Source organism: Anticarsia gemmatalis, chromosome W, assembly GCF_050436995.1.
Source record: "Anticarsia gemmatalis isolate Benzon Research Colony breed Stoneville strain chromosome W, ilAntGemm2 primary, whole genome shotgun sequence".
Taxonomy (NCBI): Eukaryota; Metazoa; Arthropoda; class Insecta; order Lepidoptera; family Erebidae; genus Anticarsia; species Anticarsia gemmatalis.
Window position 1 is genome coordinate 14,832,731 of NC_134775.1, and position 21,588 is coordinate 14,854,318.

The following is a 21,588-nucleotide window of genomic DNA, read 5'->3' on the forward strand; positions in this document are numbered from 1 at the left end:
GTTTAAATTGATTATTTCCGGTGATCGTCCGGTGAGGCTTCTATGGTAAAATTTTCCTCATTTTCCTCAGACTCTACGTAATTTTCGTACATTTCCTGATCGTCCATATCTATACATTCATTATATGTTTCATAATCCTCATATTCGTCTATGTTGTTTTGTTTTACTGCCGTTCGCATGGAGACGTCCGTGTTAGGCTTAGGTGTTGTATTTTGCGGGAAACGATTCTGATTTAATTGATTTGGTATCCCGAATTTAAATTGATGATTGGGATTTTGTTTGAAAAATCCGCTTTGTTTATAATTATTAACTGCTCTAGGCAATTGTTGTTGCGGGTGACGGAATTGATTAGGTTGTCCTAACTTGTTAGGCTGAGGGAATCTCATTTGATTATTAACGGGATTATTTCTATTAAATAGATTAGGGAATGTCTTATGCTGAGAGTTTTGTGGAATATTATTATTTATGCCGAATTTAAATTGACTTTGTGGCGTTGGTATGATAGGTTTAGATTGCAATGGTTTATGGTTCGATTTATTTTTAGATTGATATTGCGTTTGGAAATTGACCTCTTCTGTTACGACACTTAGTGCACTTTCCAGCGAGGTGCATTTGTTCAATCTTACGAATCGAAGCATTTCCTCGGGTAAGTTATATAAGAATACGTTTAACGCGGTATTGTTGTATATAATATACTTAGCTGCTTTGATACCTTCGTCAGTTAAAAGGTTGACTTTAGATATTAAAGATGATCTTATATTCTGGATTCTATGGCAGAACTCAATATACGTTTCTCCTTGTTTTATCTTAAGATTCTCTAGTTCTATGGCAATACAGGCTTCAGTGCGTGGATCGCCAAAATGCTGTACAAATAATCTTTTTAACTCCTCCCATGAGAACACATTTTCTCTTTCACTAATTAATATGGCCGCTTTGCCTACTAATCTGCTGGTAATGCAGTGATATAAATAGATATCTTGAGCGGGATTGTTTTCCCCTCTAAATGACTTAATTACATATTCACATTTAGTTATAAATAAGTTTAACAATTTCCCGTCGCCATCAAAGCGTGGGATAATCGCTTGAATTTCCTTAGGAATAAGTTGAATTGTATTTGTTGGCTCATTTGTTGCCATTTTTACAAATATATATTATTTTTAGGGCAAAAGATTAATAAAGTATATTCGGCGATTTTTGTCCGATATATACGCTTAAACTAAGTGTAGATTCGGCTATGTTTGTCCGAAAAGACACGTTCCTATACTAAATGTAGATTTCGCGATTTTTGTCGAAAAATACAAGTAAATACTATAACTAATTGTAGATTTCGCGATTTTTGTCGAAAAATACAAGTGAAAACTATAACTAATCGTAGATTCCGCGATTTTGACCGAAAATACGAGTGGATATATCAACTTAGCGATGTTTGGTCCAGTTAGATATATAAGGATAGACACGGGGTTATGGAAACAGTGCGAATAAGGATTTACTCACAGTAATCTGCTGCTGCCCATGCCGAGTTGCTGTCTTGAACGATGTTAGCGAGATGCTGCTGCTGCCCGATGCGGTATTTGACGAAATTTGTAAGTTCTTCGAATCTTAGTCAGGCTGTTAGTTGCCGCGGAGTACCGATTTTTGTGTACGGAACGACGAACTTTACGCGAACTTAAGATCCGACCCGACTGCGCCAGTCAAATTAATGGACAGCACTTTATTTAAAAAAATATATTTATTTGATTAAAATAAAGGTGTGCTCGCAGAGCATCAAGCCGAGACAATTACAGGAACAGAACTGGATTATGGTACAAATGACAAAGCTTTTATACATGTGATTTTAGTCACGTGGTATCCGCTATGGCGTGATACATACAATCATGGTATTCATAAATGGTCTTAACAGTGAACAAGTAATCGTAAATCAAATGGTTATAGTTTTGGCGCTCATTAAAGTTACAGTAATTGACCAACTAGCATTTGACACCGTAACTCTAACCCATTGATTATTGTTCTCTAACCTATTGCTATTGTTTGTAGAGGCCTAGCAGGATGCATAACTACCTCTTGATGCGTTGTGGGGACCTAGTATGCAATGTTTTCAAAAACGTGAGTTACACTGTTTCTGAACAGAATAGAGGTGCTTTTTGATAGTGTGTAGGCAAGAAACAGCATCAGTTTTTCATAATTAAATTGTTATTTTCACAAATTCTAAGAAAACAAGATTATATTTTCTATGAAAAGGTGGTTTTAGCTTTGTCTTAGGTAAATTCCTTAGTTACCGTGATTACTATAGTAATTAGCACTGCAAGTAAGTTAATTTGCTGAACGGTACCGAGTTACACGTGTGGAGAGTTTTAAACTTGATATTTATATCGACAAATACAGTATTTGTCTAAAGTTCTCTTCCTACAGCAGCTTTACGTGTAACTTTTAACACTTATTATTACATTCATATAAGTAGCTAAGTAGAATTACATAATAAATAGCATGACATACGCAGTCATAGGCGGGGCCCCACTAATGCACACATTCAAAACATATCGGGCTTTCGGTAATACTCTTAGTAGTGTCTGATGTCCTAGTAGTCAATATTTTGGAAAAACGTGACCTACGTTACACACACATACACTGTCACATGTAGGGTGAGTGGTCCAATAGTTAACCACCAAATTTTCAGGTCATCATAGTGCGTAATTGGTAATTAAAAATATATTGTTATCTGCAAGGTATAAAGTAGTGGTTTATTGGCTACATATCTGCATTTAATAAATGTTGAATTTACTTCATATTTTTTAGAGATGTTAGTTTTAAAAAAAAATGGGGATTGGCTAACTGTGTCCATACTTTAGTACACAATTGACCACAGGGTGTGCTACACTTAACCAAGGTGTACACATTTAACCGCTATGTATGATTTCTTAATTTATTAAATAAAAACGGTATGAATGGTATGAAAATTAGTCTTTTATTGTTGAGCATAAATGGACCTACTTATGCAAAATAGAATCAACCCACACAATGATAGTTTTGAGAAAAAGTCATTTTTGTCTAAATTCTGTATACAGTAAAATTGTTGGTTATTTTGAATAAAGTTTATTTGTAATATTGTGCCAAATCATTTGTTCTATGTATACAAATATAATATTGAAGAAAATTGTTAATATTTTTGATAATAATAAAAGGAAAACTCGTTGGTTCCTGTTTGCAAAACTATGTGTGTGTTTGTTGGTTCTTTGCTAATTTATCATTATGCCAAAAGTTTATAGGAAAAGAATGAAAAGTCCCATGTTTATTTTATACATATCCATTATTTATTAATAATAAATTCAAAACTTAAATTCTTAGAATTATATGTTTATATAAAAAGGACAAAAACTACAAAAAAGTTTTTATTGAATAGGAAATGAAAGTTTTTTTTTATCTAATACTTAAGGTAAATCCAATTCTACATCGAAATCCGGTTGACCTGAAAAGCCTTCAAGATCGTCTTCTATATGATCTTGTCCGACAAGTTTCACATAAAAATCATGTGAGTCTTGCGGAATCAGATATAACATACTTTTTAAATCCCTTAACTTAGCGTCAAGGACGGGTTTCCCTGTTGGCCAAAGTGGCTCCATTATCCCTTTTGTTATAAAATATTCTCTTCCCCGAACATTTTTTTTATGTCCACTACCTTAAAATCTTCATTCAAATTAGTTTTCATATAAAGGAGAATGGGCACTTCTGGGCGGTCGGCGGCCATTAATGAAAGTAGTGCCAAATTAAAGTAATGATAACTAGGAACAAGTTTTACTAAGAACGTTTCGCTGCAATCCTTTTAGGGAACAATATATTTACATGTAAATATAATAGAATTTCATAGAACATAATAACGTTGTGTAATTACGTTACATCTTCTTATAACGATTGCAATGCCATCAACATAAACAACAACCGTAACAATATGAATAGACAAAGAGCAGCATTCCAACGTATCACCGGCGATCAGCCTTTTTTCGACGATTTTCCTAATCTGTCAGAAGATGATGATGATGTATGAAGTGAAGTAAGCTCGTAGTTAGTATGCTATCTATCTATTTATTATATGGTTAACCTAGTGTCAAAGTTGTTCAAGCCACCCGAAAGGCCTTTGACATGGCTTAACGACTGTTATCTTACTTGACAACAACCGGGACCGACTTTTTACGTGCCCTCCGAAGCACGGAGACGCTCAGTTCAAATACCACTATGCGGTCACCTATCTATAGAATGACCGCGCCAACGGCTGCTTGACCCACAGATCGTATACCGACCAGTGAGCGCAACTGGCTATGAAAGCCTCGTTATTGAGCTGAGCATTCATGACAGGCATCTTCTAATAAGAAGAAGGTCATGAACAACAGATAAGTCGTCTCAGTGAATATGTTATAGAAGAGCAAGATGTTTACTTCTTACGATATTTATATATTTACTTGTTATGATTGTTCGAATATTAATAATGTCTATATTTGTATGCAATATAAGAAATATTTATTTTTATTTAATCTCTGAATATAAGCCAAAATATGTTTTTATACTATTAAATGTGCTCAAAAACAAAAATGTATTTTATTCGTCATATAAGTGCGTCGCGGCAATAAAACTTCTACACAGTAATTATAGGACCAAACTACATTTAAAAAAAAACAAAATCAAGTTTGGCCGCGGATCGCCCAGGCTCCATACTATTTTGCCCATTCTCTTTTTGAACATTTCATCCTTTTTAATCATAATTTCTCTAGTATGAAGCCATGAAACTTTCTCGCCATCTATCGTTTTCTTTCTATTAACTATATTTTTTTCTAACTTCGACGATGATAAGAAATCTTCCTTTTTCATCCTATGCACATGCATTGGTTTCGTCTTTTTACAAGCTTTCATAACCTGAATATAATCATCCGGTGTATAGTCTCTGTTGACGCTTTAAGGCACATTCTATCTTTCCAAAATCTTTATCATTTGGGAGGAAGCTATGCCCAGATTCAAGGAATTTTATATTTATCTGGTCTAGAGTTGGATGTTCATTCAACATGGCTTTTAGCATTAAAATCAATTTTATATTGCGGTTTTGACCACCACACGAATCGCTCCATAGAATCAGACATTTTACGTTGCCATCAAGCCTTTCCGTTATATGTTTGATGAGGCAAGATCCCACCTCTTGAGCACCCCTGCCAGCTTCTCCTTCTACCCACACATTACAGTGAGCTTCGTCTTTACTCCCAGTATGTACACCTAAATTGTATACCTAGAGTTGTCTTTTGTAAAAGACGATATTTGTGGGTATACGGGGTAAAGGTAATGTTTTTTCGAGATCAAAAGTCAGAGTTTCGACACTAGGATCATCTTTAGCTAGCTGCATATCTGTTCTCAATTGGTTTTGTAGAGATTTTGCGATTTCTTGATGCGCTATTCGTTTTTGTTCAATGTCAGTTCTATTTTGTTCCCAAGACTCATGCATTTGACTTTCAAAAAAATCACGTTTATTACACGTATCTTTCTTCAGAGGTTTGGTGCGCAGGTTAAATTTCGTAAAAAACTATTTATTGACTTTTCCAGCAGACAATATTTTCACGCCAGCGGTTTTCGCTTCATCGCTGTATAACTCGTATATTTTTGATAAAGTCATATCTGCTCTCAAAAACTTGGCTTCTCCTGTTTTTTCTCGGCGATAGTGAGATACATATGTCGGCAACCTTTTAATTAGGTTAATCAAGAACTCCTCGCTTTCAGGAGATGCTCTATTGCGACCGCCATGCACACCACGATTATCTGTAATGCTATTGTGTGATCGCATCTTACAAAGTGACGTATTTACTCGTTTTGCCGACGTCTGTAAACATATCTCTACAAACTGATACACCATCTAGAAAATATTGGCGTGAGTAAGACTTTTTCTTTGAAACTTTGGTTTTATTGTCAGTTGCAACGTAATGACGCTTCACAGGTTGTTCTTTTATTAAAGTAGTTAAAAACATATTTTGCGCATTATAAGATCCTAGGGAATAAAACTTTTTAAACAGAGTCAATCTCTTTTCTACTGACACATTTTCGTGGCACTTTTTTAGGCAACAGCATTGAAAATCTATAAATTCTTTAGGACTGACAATCTTTTTTCTAGAATTGACGTAAGACAAATTTGTGTATTTTTGTTTCTTCCTTTCTTCCCGCGATAGCCCGCCATATTTCGGCTTTCTTCCTTTTTTTGGCCTTCCCATGGCCTCTATTTCAGTTATTAATAATTCATTATCATGAACAGAAATAGTTCCTACGCGTAACCTGTCATTATTAGCATTACCATTGTCAGATACTATAGCAGACTCTAAAACAGAAGCCATCTCATCATCGACTTGCGCAATTTGCTGTTGAGCATTATGAGGTCCTAAATTTACTGGTTCTGGTTGATGATTAGCAATATCGTTCGTTTCGTTAGGTATTTGGTTGATTTCTACAAGTGCAGTACCAGATATCAAAGAAATTGAATCATTAGAGCTATCATCACTCGAGCTATAGTCCGCATCAGCACAGTTGTAATTAGGATCTCTTACCGAATCATTGCTATCAATAAATAATGGAGCTTCACCACTTCTCAAGCTTGCGATCGTTGAGGTATCAGATTCACCATCAGTGTTCAAAATATTGTTCGTTGAATCAGCTAAAATATGATACAAAGACGCCGTCTCCGGCGATGTAGAAGGAAACGGTGAAATACTTTTTTCAACAGATGTCTCTGTAAGCGATTTTGAGGTTAGTAAAGCATTGCTGGAATTAATATCTGCCCATAAAACTGCAGAAGCTTCGTTACTTTTAGTAATGACTGGACGTGGGGTCAGCGGTGAGTATGGAGGGGGTTCTACGCTTTTTTCAACATCAGTTTCAATGTCATCAATACCAACAGAAGTAAGTTTTGTTGTATTTTCCTTCACCAAAGTAGCTAAAGACAGTGGAGGACACGGAGAAAACTGGGAAGCTTCAGTAGGGACGGTAAGCAATTGAGCAGACAAATTAGGATCAGATAAAGCTCCATCACTCCCTTTGCAAGTCGTTTTTTCTTGCGAATTATTAACCACACCGTGCGTATCAAAACTTCGTCGCTTGCGCAGCAAATCTAGAATAATAGCCTGCTTTTAATCATAAATTAATTCAGATTGTTATTTATATAACTTGAAAAACAGGCTTTTCAATTAACATTACTGTCTTGTGAAACTAACTATGTATGTCTGTCACGCTTTCACGCCTAAACCACAGACCTGATGGTGTATAGTCTGTCAAAAAACTCATGACAGTGATCAGTATCTACGATATATATACATAGAACCAGACATAGAACAAATTAGTTCGTAAAATATCCACGGTCATGAGTTTTTTGACAAACTGCAGTTACGCCCCTTTTCGTTATGACAGAAGAAGTACTAAAATAACAGCACACAAAAAAGCAACACAATATTCAAAATGCAAAACGTACAGAAATAACATAAACAATAAGTACCTGAAGAAACCTGCATTGGACTGCTTGGTCGAGAGTCATCATAAAAATCTGAAAAAGGGATAACATTTTTAAGGCAAAGTAGTTAAACATTACTGAAGTGTATTTTATAATAATTACGAAACGTTATAACGTGGTAGCACAGGTAATGTCAATTTACTCTGATAAAAAAAAAGATTATATCAATAATGAATATACACATTTTATTATGAATGTTAATACTCGTATAAATGGTATAAACTTTTACGAGCCAATCTCTTAAAAACATGATTTAGTTATAATCGTGCAACAAACTGAAGAAATGACTAAGTAAAAAGTTTCAAGAAACAATAAAAACTTTTTATAACCTCTAAATTGTTTACATACCTTGAATGTTGTTCTCTTCATTATCCGAATGATTGAGGCAGTTAGAAATCATAGTATGTATCCTGGTGTTCACTCTCTTCATTGTTCGAAACAGTAAATCAAATTATTATGAAATTTTAATCACACAACGCGGCAACGTACCGAACGCTCCAGTTTTTTGACACAGTGTTGCCACTGTCAATATTACTTATCTACTATTTTTCAGTTTAATAAAATTGTCATATTCATACCAAAATTAAAAAAAACTAGTGAATTACAATAATGTATGTAGGTATCACTGACTTGGATAAATAATTTTATCTATGACTTTATTATACAACACAGATTCGAAGGACATGACTACTTAGATGTTGTAAATAAGGTTATATCATCAAGGAACCAAGTAATGTGAGTCTTGGTAAACTTAAAAGATTAAGCCAATTTTAATATGCAAACAAGAACCAACCCGCATGATTCTACATAATTGATTAAAAATTAAAAAATGCATGGGACCATGTGGTATAGGTCTTATTAAAAAAAGTAATTTCAATGATTTTTTAGAATTGTTGGGTGACTATGAGACATGAATCTTGTTAGTTTATTGAACAACTTCTGTTATGTTGGTTGATAACTTTGTCATAGAAATGTTTTATTTTGTCAAAATTGTCGGATCATTTTGATATTTACAGGGTTGGTAGAAGGTCCATTTTTATAAGCTTTTGTGTCCTTATCTCGATTTTGGCATGTGTGCGGATTGGTTCCTGTTTGCATAAGTAGGTCCAAATAACAGTCGACTTAACATTAATTATTACGTAATTTTATAATGGCACAGTTCAGTCTCAACATTGTTAATGTTAAAGTAATTACCTTCCAAATTATGTAGGCACTAAAGATACTAACTTACATTCATAATAAAAAATAATTAAGGTGTTTTTAGTTTTAGTGAATTCTTAAAATAATTATCAATTATTCGTATTTTAATCACAAACTTAAGGAAGTAAATAACAAGGAATATACAAACATCTAAACCTTTAACGCAAGTTTCACAGAATTAGTTATTCGCAAGTTATTCAATATTAAATAATCTCAGTCTCAACAAAGATATTTTAAAATTAATAAAGACTTAGTAGGTTTTGATAAATGCTTTAAATAATTATCAAATTATTGTATCTTTAATAAAAACTTAAGTATAAAAACAAGAAATAAACAAATATCTGAAGTTTAAACGTTAAAAGTTGTGACAGGATTAGTTTTTCTCAGTCTCATATTTAATGGAGAACTATAGAAGGTAGTTAAAATACACAAACAAATAAACAAAAGTTAAAATAAATAAAACTCAAACTTAACATTTAACGTAGATTCAAGTGTGTCATATCAAAATAAACGTCAAACGAATAAGACGCTTGCCTTCGGCTGCTGCCAGTAATTTTAGGTTTTGGTAATATATTTTGCCTGTACCCCTGCTGTAGGGGAGAGTGGGTAACAGTGGATCACTTTTTTTTTTAAACGATGTATCTCTAAAGTTTACGTCTAAAGTTTGCCTCTCTGTATTTAAATCATAACATAGGTATACAATCTTTATAAAAAAAGTCATTTGACGACGTATACTATATAAAATTTCAAGTTATAGCCACATTAAACAAAAATGGTAAATGATCTACTTGGACCCGGATATGGGTCACAGTGAATTAATGTCTGGGTGACAGTGAATCCACTGGGGTACAAAGTATTTATAAAGAAATACACAAAACAGGAGAACTTGGATACTTGTCTTTGTCGTTTGGTTGCTATACTTTAGCACATTTTTGCCCTGTTATAGTATTAGTTTTATCTAAATTCAGAACTCTGGTGCCATTTCCAGCCAACATGCCTAGCTAGACATTTTAACATTATTATTATCAACATTATAACAATTAGAAGACGTTGACGTTGTAAATGGAATTCATACCAGTCGATCTATCAACCGCTCAGAATTTTGGTCATCTATACTTATAATAAATCTGTAGAGAGGTCAATTCTGTACATTGAATATATTTAAAAAAAAACCAATGGGGGATGTTTAGTAACGGATACTGATACCGAATCTGCAATTTATAATTTTCTTTTCTGTCTGTCTGTCTGTCTGTCTGTCTGTCTGTCTGTCTGTCTGTCTGTCTGTCTGTCTGTCTGTCTGTCTGTCTGTCTGTCTGTCTGTCTGTCTGTCTGTCTGTCTGTCTGTCTGTCTGTCTGTCTGTCTGTCTGTCTGTCCTCCGTCTGTATGTGTCGCTATCACGTAAAAACTACCGGATAGAATGCACTGAAATTTGGTATATGCATAGAATAAGTAGTGGAGCAATTTCTAGGGTATATATTCTTTTTATAGCATAAAATTTCAAAGATTTTTAGAAAATTGAAAAAAATACGTAGAAATCGTTTGAACCTGCGTTTCCCTATAGAGACCATAGATGGCGTTACAATCCATTTCACAACATTCGCATAGTTAACGCGGCGCCTGCCGTATTGATACCTGTTGTTCGCACCAACCAATAGATGGCGTTATAAACCGCAACAAAGCATGTTTTTTCTAATTAATTTATTTTGATGGCTTTATTGTAAAAAAATACCTTTGAAACATGCTATACATTTATAAGATTTTTAAACATAAATTTTGTATGATATATTACACAAAAATGTTGGTTTACGTGGGTCCGGTGCGATCGGGATATCCTAGATGGCAAACCGAGTAATTTCGTTTGTTGTCGTTGTTCGCCGCAACTGACAGATGGCGTTGTTGTTCGAATCACATAATATTTAATAACCAAATTAATTGGTTGCATTAAGGAAATCAATTGGATAGCTATGAAACAGACTATGTGGTAAGTTTTAAAAAATAAACAACGGATGATATAAGTATAAAAAATAATTACGGGTTACGCGGTTTCGGACGTATCATCGCAAGTATACATTATTACGCGTCTGAAGAGCTCCGGCGCAGATAGGACCTATAATAATATTCTGAATCCAGACGGGTAAGCAATGGTCAGTCTATTATAAGGTATTATATTTTACACTGTAAACTGCTACGGATACAGACGAGAGCGGAAAAGAAGGTAACCACAGGAAATCAGGCCTGCCTGAGCCTGTGTCACATTGTGTGCCTTTCGGGTCCCTTTCGTAAATAACCATTAGATGACAAAAGAGTTGTTAACATTTTTATGTGTAGGTGTATCGAGAGCTTCGCAATTCGCGTGCTCAAACGAATAAGCAACAGTACGAAATTCACGCGAGCGGAGCCGCACGGGTCAGCTAGTCAAATATAAGTTTTGCCCGATTTTAATTTTTCTTACCCGATTACGAGGTATTTTTACCTACAAAAGTAGCAGTTCACTGTGACCCAAGAAGAAAAGATTCACTGTAACCCATGGGCCATTATTGAATGAGAAAATAAACAAGATAAAAACTACAAATCCTATTGACAAAACAACATTCTTAACAATTAATGTAGACAATAAACAACGTAAGACAAAATGAAAATATCCGAATTTCCAATTAACTAGGAGATAATACAAATTTCAAAGAGTCGTAAAAAAAATTCTTTACTTGTTTACTGAGTGGTTTGCAACTGTGGGACTTTTAGCTTTGACAGCGCATCAACGACTAGTTAGGAGGAGAGGGGTATGGACGAATGGCTGAAACACGTTTTTACGTATGTCTAAGTGTAATACACACTGAGTGATAGTGATTTATTCACTGTACCCCGCGATTCACTGTGACCAACTCTTCCCTATCAGGTTCCAGAGGCTCACAAAATGTTTGACATGCTCTACTTTTTAATCTTAAGAAATTCACAAAAAAGTCAGAATCGTCTTCATCATCTATTATAATTTCAAAAATTTTCGCAACGTAATAGACGGAGCTTTTTTTACATGGAAATAATACGATGACATATTCTTCCTGTTTTGGATCTCGTAGCAAAGGTAAAAAATTACCGTCCAGTATAATTCTACCTTCCTCATCCTCATTTTCACTAATATATTCTTCACCACCAGATGATGATCCACTTGCTACAAAATCATTTTCATCTAAACTGTCATCACTTTCTGTAATATCTTTTTTTATTTCCTTAATGGCTCTTTTATTATTTTTCCTTGTCTTATTTTGGGTTTTAACATCTGTGAACAGGTCTTGCTTTGCTTTTTTAATTTCTTTTTTGTTTATTTTTATTTTCTTTGCGGCAATAGCATCTTTTTCAGGCGTATCCGTGGCGATCATACTTTTCCCAGGAGTTCTGCGCTTTTTTGGATCACGTGGTTTCGCTTTTATTGGTGGCATAAATTCCTGGGGCGATATGAACTTTGACGGACCAGCAGTTTCTATTATACGAGGCGTGATATCTATGTTTCCAACTTCTTTAAGCACTCGTGATAGAGGTGGCGAGTGAAAAACTTTTAATACTGAAGGTGTGATACCGCTATCAGGGTTTATCGTCAAATTTTGTTGCAGAGAAACATTTTCACGCACGGGTAATGGATCTTGTGATTCGGGAGTTTTAATTATTGGTAGTGTGGTATCGTCATCTTGTTTTCTTGGCAAGTTAACTTGCAGACCAAAATCAGAAAATTCAATTATTGCGTGATATCGCTATCTCGACTTGTCGACCAAAGTTCTCAAGGATAGAAGGAGACTTGGAAGATTTTTCTCGTTGATCATCAATTTCTTGTACGACGTGTGGCCTATCAGTTACGGTACTAGGCATAAAATCAATTTCCGTAAAAATGCAGTCATCGAATGGGAATATTCCAGTTTTCTTGAACACATTTACTATGTTTATAGGAGTCATAGATTTCAGGTATGCAGAACCAATACACTCGGCAACATTGTATATAGTTAGAGGTTGCCCTGGATGTCTCAATAGCCATGAATCTAGAGCTGCGTTATAATACGACCTGAATGGGCCGATTAATCCAACATCCAGTGGTTGAAGCTTTGCAGTTGTATGCGGATGGAGAGTTAAAACAGTAACACCCGAAGACTTAGCCAGATCAAGCGCTTCAATAGACAGATGGCTTTCGTGGTTATCCATTATCAATAGCACAGGATTTTCTTTTGAGGCTGAAACATGCTTTATGAAATGTTTTATTACATCCACGAATATTTCAGCATTCATCCACCCAGAAGCTGCGGCTAACCCTAATGTGCCCGGTGGTGCTCCATGTATCATGTGTGGTTGAAACTTTTTTCTCGGAAAAACCATAGCCGGTGGCAAAGCTTGGCCAGTCGCGCTGACAATGCAACATGTTGTAACTAAGGTACCTCTTTCGCCACTTGTGACCTTTGCTGCGTTCGTGCCTTTTCGGGCTAGTATTTTTCCTGGTCGTTGGACAGTTGTCGTTGAAGTCTCATCCAAATTGTACACTCTCGTACCGTCTGCAAAGCTCGGATGCCTTTCCATGACTGATTTTAATTTTTTAAAAAACGACTCAATGTTGTGCTTGTTGAAAGCAGTTGCCCGGGCTAAGCTACAGGCTTCTCGCTTCCGCAGTGAAATTTCAGGATGTCTTTTCCTGAAGGAGCGCAGCCATTCAAATCCAGCCATCTCAGAATCTATCCATGACAGTGGTATTTTTAAATTGTTGACTTTCGCCATTTGATAAGCTACGCGTCGGCAATCTTTAGTAGATAGTCCGTAAAATAATTGAGCACAATACTCAATATAATCACATAATTCTTTCTCTTGTTTTGATGTAAAAATCTTGTTAACTTCATAATTTGGTGTTAAACGTACCTCAGGATTTATTTTGAATTTGTTCACATACAATCTGACCGTCGGATATTTAAGCTGGCATTCCTCGCTTGCTTTTCTTATACTCATCCCAGATTTCACTAGCTGCATTGCTTTCTTCATAGCATCTTCAGTATGTCCTCCTCGTTTCCTAACTATTGTTTTATTCCGGCCCATCTGTAATTCAAATAAGCAGGGGAACATTTAACAACTTGTGTACACAATTAGCCATGGCTAACTGTTGAACACAAGGCCTTTGAACACTGTCACATAACAATTATTCATGCAATTGAAACCAAACGTGTGTTAATATAAGCACGACAAGTATATTTACACGATAAACATATACTGTTATTTGTAATAATAAACTAAACGATGTGAAACTGAAAAAATACTTACGTTTTTTCTATAATTTTGTCACTGATTTTCAATAACTTGCACGCAACACAACCGTTGAGCGCGGGAGCTCGCCACCAACTGGGGAGCGGGGAGAGTAACCGTTGCGGCATCGAAATGTCTAATATGCACAGAGTGGCAACGTCGCATTTGAACAATATGGGCCTGGATTGTGTCGCATTTGAACAATATGGGCCTGTATTAGTGGCTAACTGTTGAACTACCCACCCTACATACATCCCAGTTTCAGTATGACGTATGGCTTATAATTATTATCTCTTCGCAATTTCTGATGCTTTAGTAGTCAGTAGATACAAAAACGTGACGGTGTTACTGAATTCCCACGATGCAGAGATGTCATGTCATAAAAAATAACACGTAAATGGGTAGATTTTAGTTTCCAGAAATTAATTTTTGGGCGTTGATTCTTAAAAGAGAAAGTTCGGTGCGACATAATTTTTTTATAAAAAAAAAATAGTTTAGGAGATCATTAATATTATAGATTTACAAAAAATATAATTTAAAAAGTAAGTGAATTGATATTTTAATAGCAGTCATTTAGAGTTTCTAGTAAAATTAACTATTACCAAAACTTTTACGCGTTCGATAGTTTAACTACCAATGATTTATGTATATCAAACATTTCTGTGATGTATTACGACTGGTTCAACTAAAAAAGGCTTAAAAATAAATAGTCCGTCCCTGGGGTAAACTGGTCCCGTCATTTGTGACCACCGCTAAGACATCAGAAGCAAGCAAGAGAGTTTTGTTTACCCCGTAGTATGTGCATTATCAAGAGTGTTGCACACTTGCACAGATATATCCCCAGTTCAGGTGTGTATGTGTGTAGCCACTTAGTACCTATGCAATTTTAATTATCTGCAACCCTCGATAACTCGCTCCTTGAATACAAAAGGGCCACAACTCAAAAAAAAATGAAAATCGTTTTATTGCAAAAATGACACCTGAACCGTCTATATTTTAAAGTAAAAAAAAACCCCATCATTTTTGCTTATAATTATGGCTGCACTGACTTACTGCCCTTTTTGCATTAGCTCACTTTGACAGGTAATGTCAGTGCAAAACAGCCACTTTATGAGTTACGCCCGAAAATTTTACGCAAATGCACGTCGGTAGCTTGAAAAAGTGCCACGATCCAAAATATGTCTGTGTTGGATCCAAAATATCAGGTAAGTGTGATTATATTTTACAATACAAAACTGCCATATTTTGAAAAACGTCCTTTGTGCATTCAAACATTAGTATTTGTTATTTTTTATTTTGTAATACAAAATTGCCATTTTTAGCGTGCTAGAATGGGAAAGCCAGAAATATGACCGTTTGGCATGATAATAATTTTAGTTTTCGTTACAATTTTAAAAATAAAATAATACATTTTGATGCAGGCAAAGGCAAGAGGCACCCTTTCCTTTCAAATTCCTCTTTCAGGGGCAAGATCCGACCAGTCCTTTTCAAATGCGTCTAGGTCATCCCGCCATCTCCATTAAGTTTCCCGCGTCTGCTATGACCATCCTCTGGCATCCATTTGGTAGATATGCGGGCCCACCTTTCCGAATGCATGTGGATAATGTGGCCGGCTCATTTCCATTTCAGCCAGGCGGTCTTCTCCCCTACATCGGCTATGCGAGTTTGGGAGCGCAGTATAGAATTTCGGACGTAATCTGTTCTTTTGACGCATAATATACTACGCTCAATCGCTCTCTGGCTCTTTCTGGTTTTCCGTAAGACACCATGTTTAGGTAGCGTAGGTAAGGACGGGTAGTAGGTATAAACATGTCGACGAGCTTTCGCTTCAGTGACAGTGGAAGGTTACCCTTCATTAGCTTTTTCCTGGACCAGGATCTCTTTCAGGCACACTTTCTATGATGTGCCCGTCTACCTCGACCCTACGTTTTGTGTTGTTGGTCATAACCTGGGTTTTTGTACGGTTCTTACTTAGTCCAATCTGAAGGCTTGCCGTGCTCAGATCTTTGAGCATTGATTCGAGTTCCGATGTCGAAAAAGAGAAGAGGACTATGTCGTCTACAAAACAAAGGTTTTTTAACTGTTTACCACTTACAACTATGCTTTTGATTGCCATAACACCGCCAGGCTCCTGAAAATTTCTTCTAGGGTGCTGGTAAATAATTTAGGAGATAGCGGGTCTCCCTGTTTCACGCTTCTTTGGATTTGGAATGATATTGTTGTCTATTAACTGCACGTTTGGCGCAGTGGTTTAAGCGGTCACCTCGCCGCAACAACCGTAGCGCCGCGTGTGGTGGGTTCGAATCCCACCCGGGACAAATCTTTGTGTGATGAGCACGTGTATTTGTTCTGAGCCTGGATGTCAATTTGTCTATATAAGTATGTATTTAAAAATATATAAGTATGTTTATCAGTTAGTTGGTTACCATAGTACAAGCTCTGCTTAGTTTGGAATCAAATGACCGTGTGTGAGTTGTCCAATGATATTTATTTATTTATTTATTGCTTTGATGAGTTTGATGTATGAAGGTTCGATTCTACATAGTATCTTTAAGGGTCTGCGCAAACGGGCCACCGACCACAGCGATACCCACTTAACACGTTTTTCCATATATTTTGTATAGACACACCGCACACGTGTAGCCGGTGGCGGCCACTCGATACAGGATACAGGTTTGCGCCGACCCTAAGTAGGACTTGGATGGAGTGATGATTCTATGGCGGAATGAGTAATGCGGTCAAAAGCTTTGGAATAATCCACGAATCTATACTAATATTATAAAGGTGAAGAGTTTGTTTGTTTGTTTTTTTGTTTGATTGATTGTTTGTTTGTTTGTTTGTTTGTTTGTTTGTTCGAACGCGCTAATCTCAGGAACTACTAACGTCCTATTTAAAAAAATATTTTAGTGTTGGATAGCCCATTTATCGAGGAAGGCTATAGGCTATATATTATCACAATACGACCAATAGGAGCAGAGTACCAGTAGAAAATGTTACAAAAACGGAAAATTATGATTCTCTTATGTGACGCAAGCGAAGTTGCGCGGGTCAGCTAGTGCTAAATATAAAGGCTTATAAAACTCAAAAACCTTTTCTATTATCTTATTTCTTTATTACTCCTGCTGCACTCAGTCTACTCGTCACATTACCCATTGATTGATGATGATGATTGATGTTTAATTTTACTAAATAATGAAAGTTACGCACAAAGTTGATCTCAATAATTTTACTTACTTAATAAAAAGTTAAGATTTTTTAATTTAGATTGTTTAATACAATGTTTTCCTGGTCCATTCAGTTATGGTTTTACTTAGTAATTATTATTAAACTTTTTGATACGGTTTCTTACCAAAAAAGTACGATTAACCATTTTTATTTGTAAAACTGTGTTTAATTTTTGACATATTTTTCATAATATTGGTTCAAATTTTGAATGCAAAAGGGACTTATATGCTTTTTTCTCTTAATAGGTAACAGCTATTACAAAGTTTATTTTGTAGATAGATAGAGCTAAAAAATACGCATCTAATGATATATTAACATCTTATATTCAATAAATAAATATATCAAATGTTATAAAAAAACAGTTTCAAAAATTTGTTTTGGCTCTCCTGTAAAATTTATAGATTTCGACTTGTGGCCCTTTTGTATTGAAGGAGCGAACTTTTGATACCCTGGTGTACAATATTTTCGAAGACTGTTTGCCGACAGCATAGAGGCGCCTTTTGGAGATGAAAAATAAGATAAAGGATCGCCATACATTTACAATACATTTGGAATAAGAACCGCGTGAGAAAAGTCCAGTTAAAACACAACACACACACATTTATAAGAGGGCCCCTCCAATGCACACATCAATGCATATCCGGCTATCAATAAAAATGACTCTTGGTGGTGCATGATGCCCTAGTAGTGAATATTTTGGGAAAACGTGACGATATGGGCGGGGCCCCACAGTTGCACACACACATCTTATATTCTTATTGCATACACTTTCACCAGTTTTCGATATGAAATATCTCCTAGTTGTTCTTGGTGCACTTGTAGCTAAGAAAACGTGACATTGCTGCTGATATTCCGCGATGTAAAAAGAAATAAACGACGCGAGGGAGGGAAACCCCTGTTTATACTCGTAATTCCACCGGAAGGTATTTTTTATATGTATACCAGATATATATATTTGTATGCCGAAGAAAATAACGTAGGGCTAATTTAAGTGTTGTTTTAAGCTGAAATAAAAAAAAACAAAAAAAAGTTACGTTTTCGGATCATAATTTCATAGATCATAATTGTTCATAACTAAATGAAATATTATTATTTGTGTGCACTGAAGGGGTTTTTTCGCATCAGATTGATTAATTTTGTCTATTTTAGAGTAGGTACCTTATTTTTTTTAATGAAAATTAAGATATTAATATATTTAAATGCATATTATATAAAAGGCATTCCTAGTAAACATTATAATATATGTCTGACAAAATGAGGGACTTTTTAAAATTTGGTTGGTAATAAATAATAGTCCGTCCCTGGGGGGACGAATCATTTCATAACATCCGGTACTAGGGCATCAGGAGAGGGCAAGAGTAAATATCTCGTGGACACATGCAATTTGCACAGGTGTGGGGCCCCCACCCCAAATTAAAATTGAAGGGCGTATGAATTTGTATCTCGTCTAGCCTCATAGGACATCCGCTACGCCTCTTTGAATGATTGGCGGGCATCGGGGCCCCGCCTAATAATATTGCACTTTCAAGCCTCTATAGATTTTTGATATCCTGGTGTCCAATGTTTTGGAAATTGTGAGCTGGACTGTTTGTCGACAGCATAGTGGCGTTTTTCGAAGAAAAGAAATATTGTCGACTGTGTTCCTCATGAAACATTGATCAGGAAATTACATCACTACGGTATTCAACATTCGGCACTGAATCTTCTTATCTCGTATTTAGATAATAGGATTCAAAGGGTCGAGGTTAACGGTAAGCGATCTGCGGGATCTGCGGTTAAAATGGGGGTGCCTCAAGGCTCAATACTCGGTCCTTTTTTTGTTTCTAGTTTATATCAATGATTTACCACATCTTGTTAAGGATAGTCACGAGATAGTACTGTTCGCAGATGACACTTCATTATTGTTTAAACTTAAACGACAACAAACCACATTTGACGACGTGAACATTGCTATCTCAAAGGTGGTACACTGGTTTGATGTTAACAATTTGCTTCTAAACGAGCAAAAAACTAAATGTATAAAATTTGTAACACCTAATGTCAAACCAGTGAAAACAGCAGTAAAGATGAAGGAAGATGTGTTGGACCTTGTGGATAATGCTAAATTTTTAGGCATTACAATTGATTGTAAGTTACAGTGGGGATCTCATATATCACAATTGGCGAATAGACTTAGTTCTGCAGCCTACGCGGTCAGAAAAAATCGTCAACTTACTGACATTGAAACAGCTAGGTTAGTCTACTTCAGTTACTTCCATAGTGTCATGTCTTATGGAATTCTACTCTAGGGTAATGCTGCCGACACCCAAACCATCTTTGTGCTGCAGAAAAGGGCTATTCGTGCAATTTATAATTTAGGAAGTAGACATTCACTAAGGGAAAAATTCAAGGAAATAAATATAATGACAGTGGCAAGTCAATATATTTATGAAAACTTAATTTATGTACATAAAAATATCGCCCTTTTTAAAAAAAAGAGTGACATGCACAATATAAATACACGCAATAAAGACAAACTTGTTATCCCAGTCACTAGGCTCCAAAAAATTAATAAATCCTTCAGAGGTCAGTGTGTGCGATTCTACAATAAAATCCCGAGTGAAATTCAAAATTTAAGTCTCAATAAATTTAAGTTATTAGTTAAAAGTAATTTATGTCGTAAGGGATATTATACTATTAAAGATTATTTAGATGATAACAAAGCTTGGGACTGTGCTGCTTCTACCAAGTCTATTTCAAAATAATGTATTTCAATTTGATATTATGACATTGTTATTATTTGTTACATTTCAATATTATGACATTGTTATTAATTTGGAAATATTGACATTTAAAAAGAGCAAGCCGTGAGTTTCTTGCCGTTTCTTCTCACGAGCAACAGCTTTTCCGAAACGGTGGTAGATAAAAAAATATTTTGACGATTTCAAATACTTGTTAAAGTTTATGAAATAAAGAATATTTGACTTTGACTTGACTTTGACTTTGTAACATTTTTTTTTATGTACAGTTTTGTGAAGCTTTCTGAATTGATATTTGCTAGCATTTGGTTATTCAGGCCTGATGTTTAGAATTTCGCATTTGGCCAAGTTCTAAACATCAAGCGTTAATTTTATAATATATGAAATGCGAATTTCGCAGATTAGATGATATCAGAAATAGTAAGTCAGTTATGACATTGCTTCTCAGAGTCACGTCATAACTATGAATCCGGACGTTTAGATTGAGCAACCACATTTATGTTCGTTATACGAACATAAAAGTGGCTTTTAAGTATTATACTACAAATCCTGGGATCGAGTCTATTTTTTTTTTAATTTTCCATTAAATGACTATAGATATTACGAATATCACGATACAGAAAGTGGCACTTCAATCTTCTGTGCTATACTCTTGGGAGGCTAAAAAAGGGGTTTGGAAGTATAAAAAAAGAACCTAGAAAGTAATGTTTTATTTTAATATTAGTGAAAAAGTGATGAACTAAATTAAATAGATACTACTTTTCAGGTTCGGGTTTCGCCGAATACGGCAGTAATGACACAGATAACGAATCACAATCTTTAATAAAAAGTACAATAATCATAAACAAAAGGAAACATGACAACAAAGAAAATTGCGAATTACAGAATAATTATAGTGAAAACAGTAATCAAAAGAGGAAAAAAGTCGAAGAATCACCTGAGAACGTTACAGATAATTATGAAAAATGTATTCACTGTGTTTTTTACAAGGAGCTGGATAAAATAAATTATTATTTTGGAAATTTACTTATAGGAGAGCTTCAGTTTCTGCCTCCATGTATGAGATCACATGCCTACATTAACATACTGAGCTACGTCGAAAAACTAAAGCATAAGCATTTAAATAATAATTAAAATTTGTTAAATATTCACTAATCAGACTTTCATTTATTTTTGCAGCATTAAAATAATATAGGTAAGAAGAATTTGTTACGAAATTACTAATAAGTCTTTTATTTTTTGACAACTTTTAAATAACGATTAAAAGTTGTTACATAATCACTAATCAGTCTTTCATTTAGTTTGGCAGCATTGAAATAATATAATTATAATGTATTACAAAACCTCTAGTCAGTCTTTTATTTATTTTGTCAACTTTTAAAATAATGGTTAAAATCTATATCTATACTATATACTATACTATATATATTATATATATATTATATATAATATAATATAATAATATAATAATATAATATATCATTATAATATTATAATATTATAATTATAATTATAATATTATAATTTATAATTTATAATTTATAATTTATAATTTATAATTTATAATTTATAATTTATAATTTATAATTTATAATTTATAATTTATAATTTATAATTTATAATTTATAATTTAT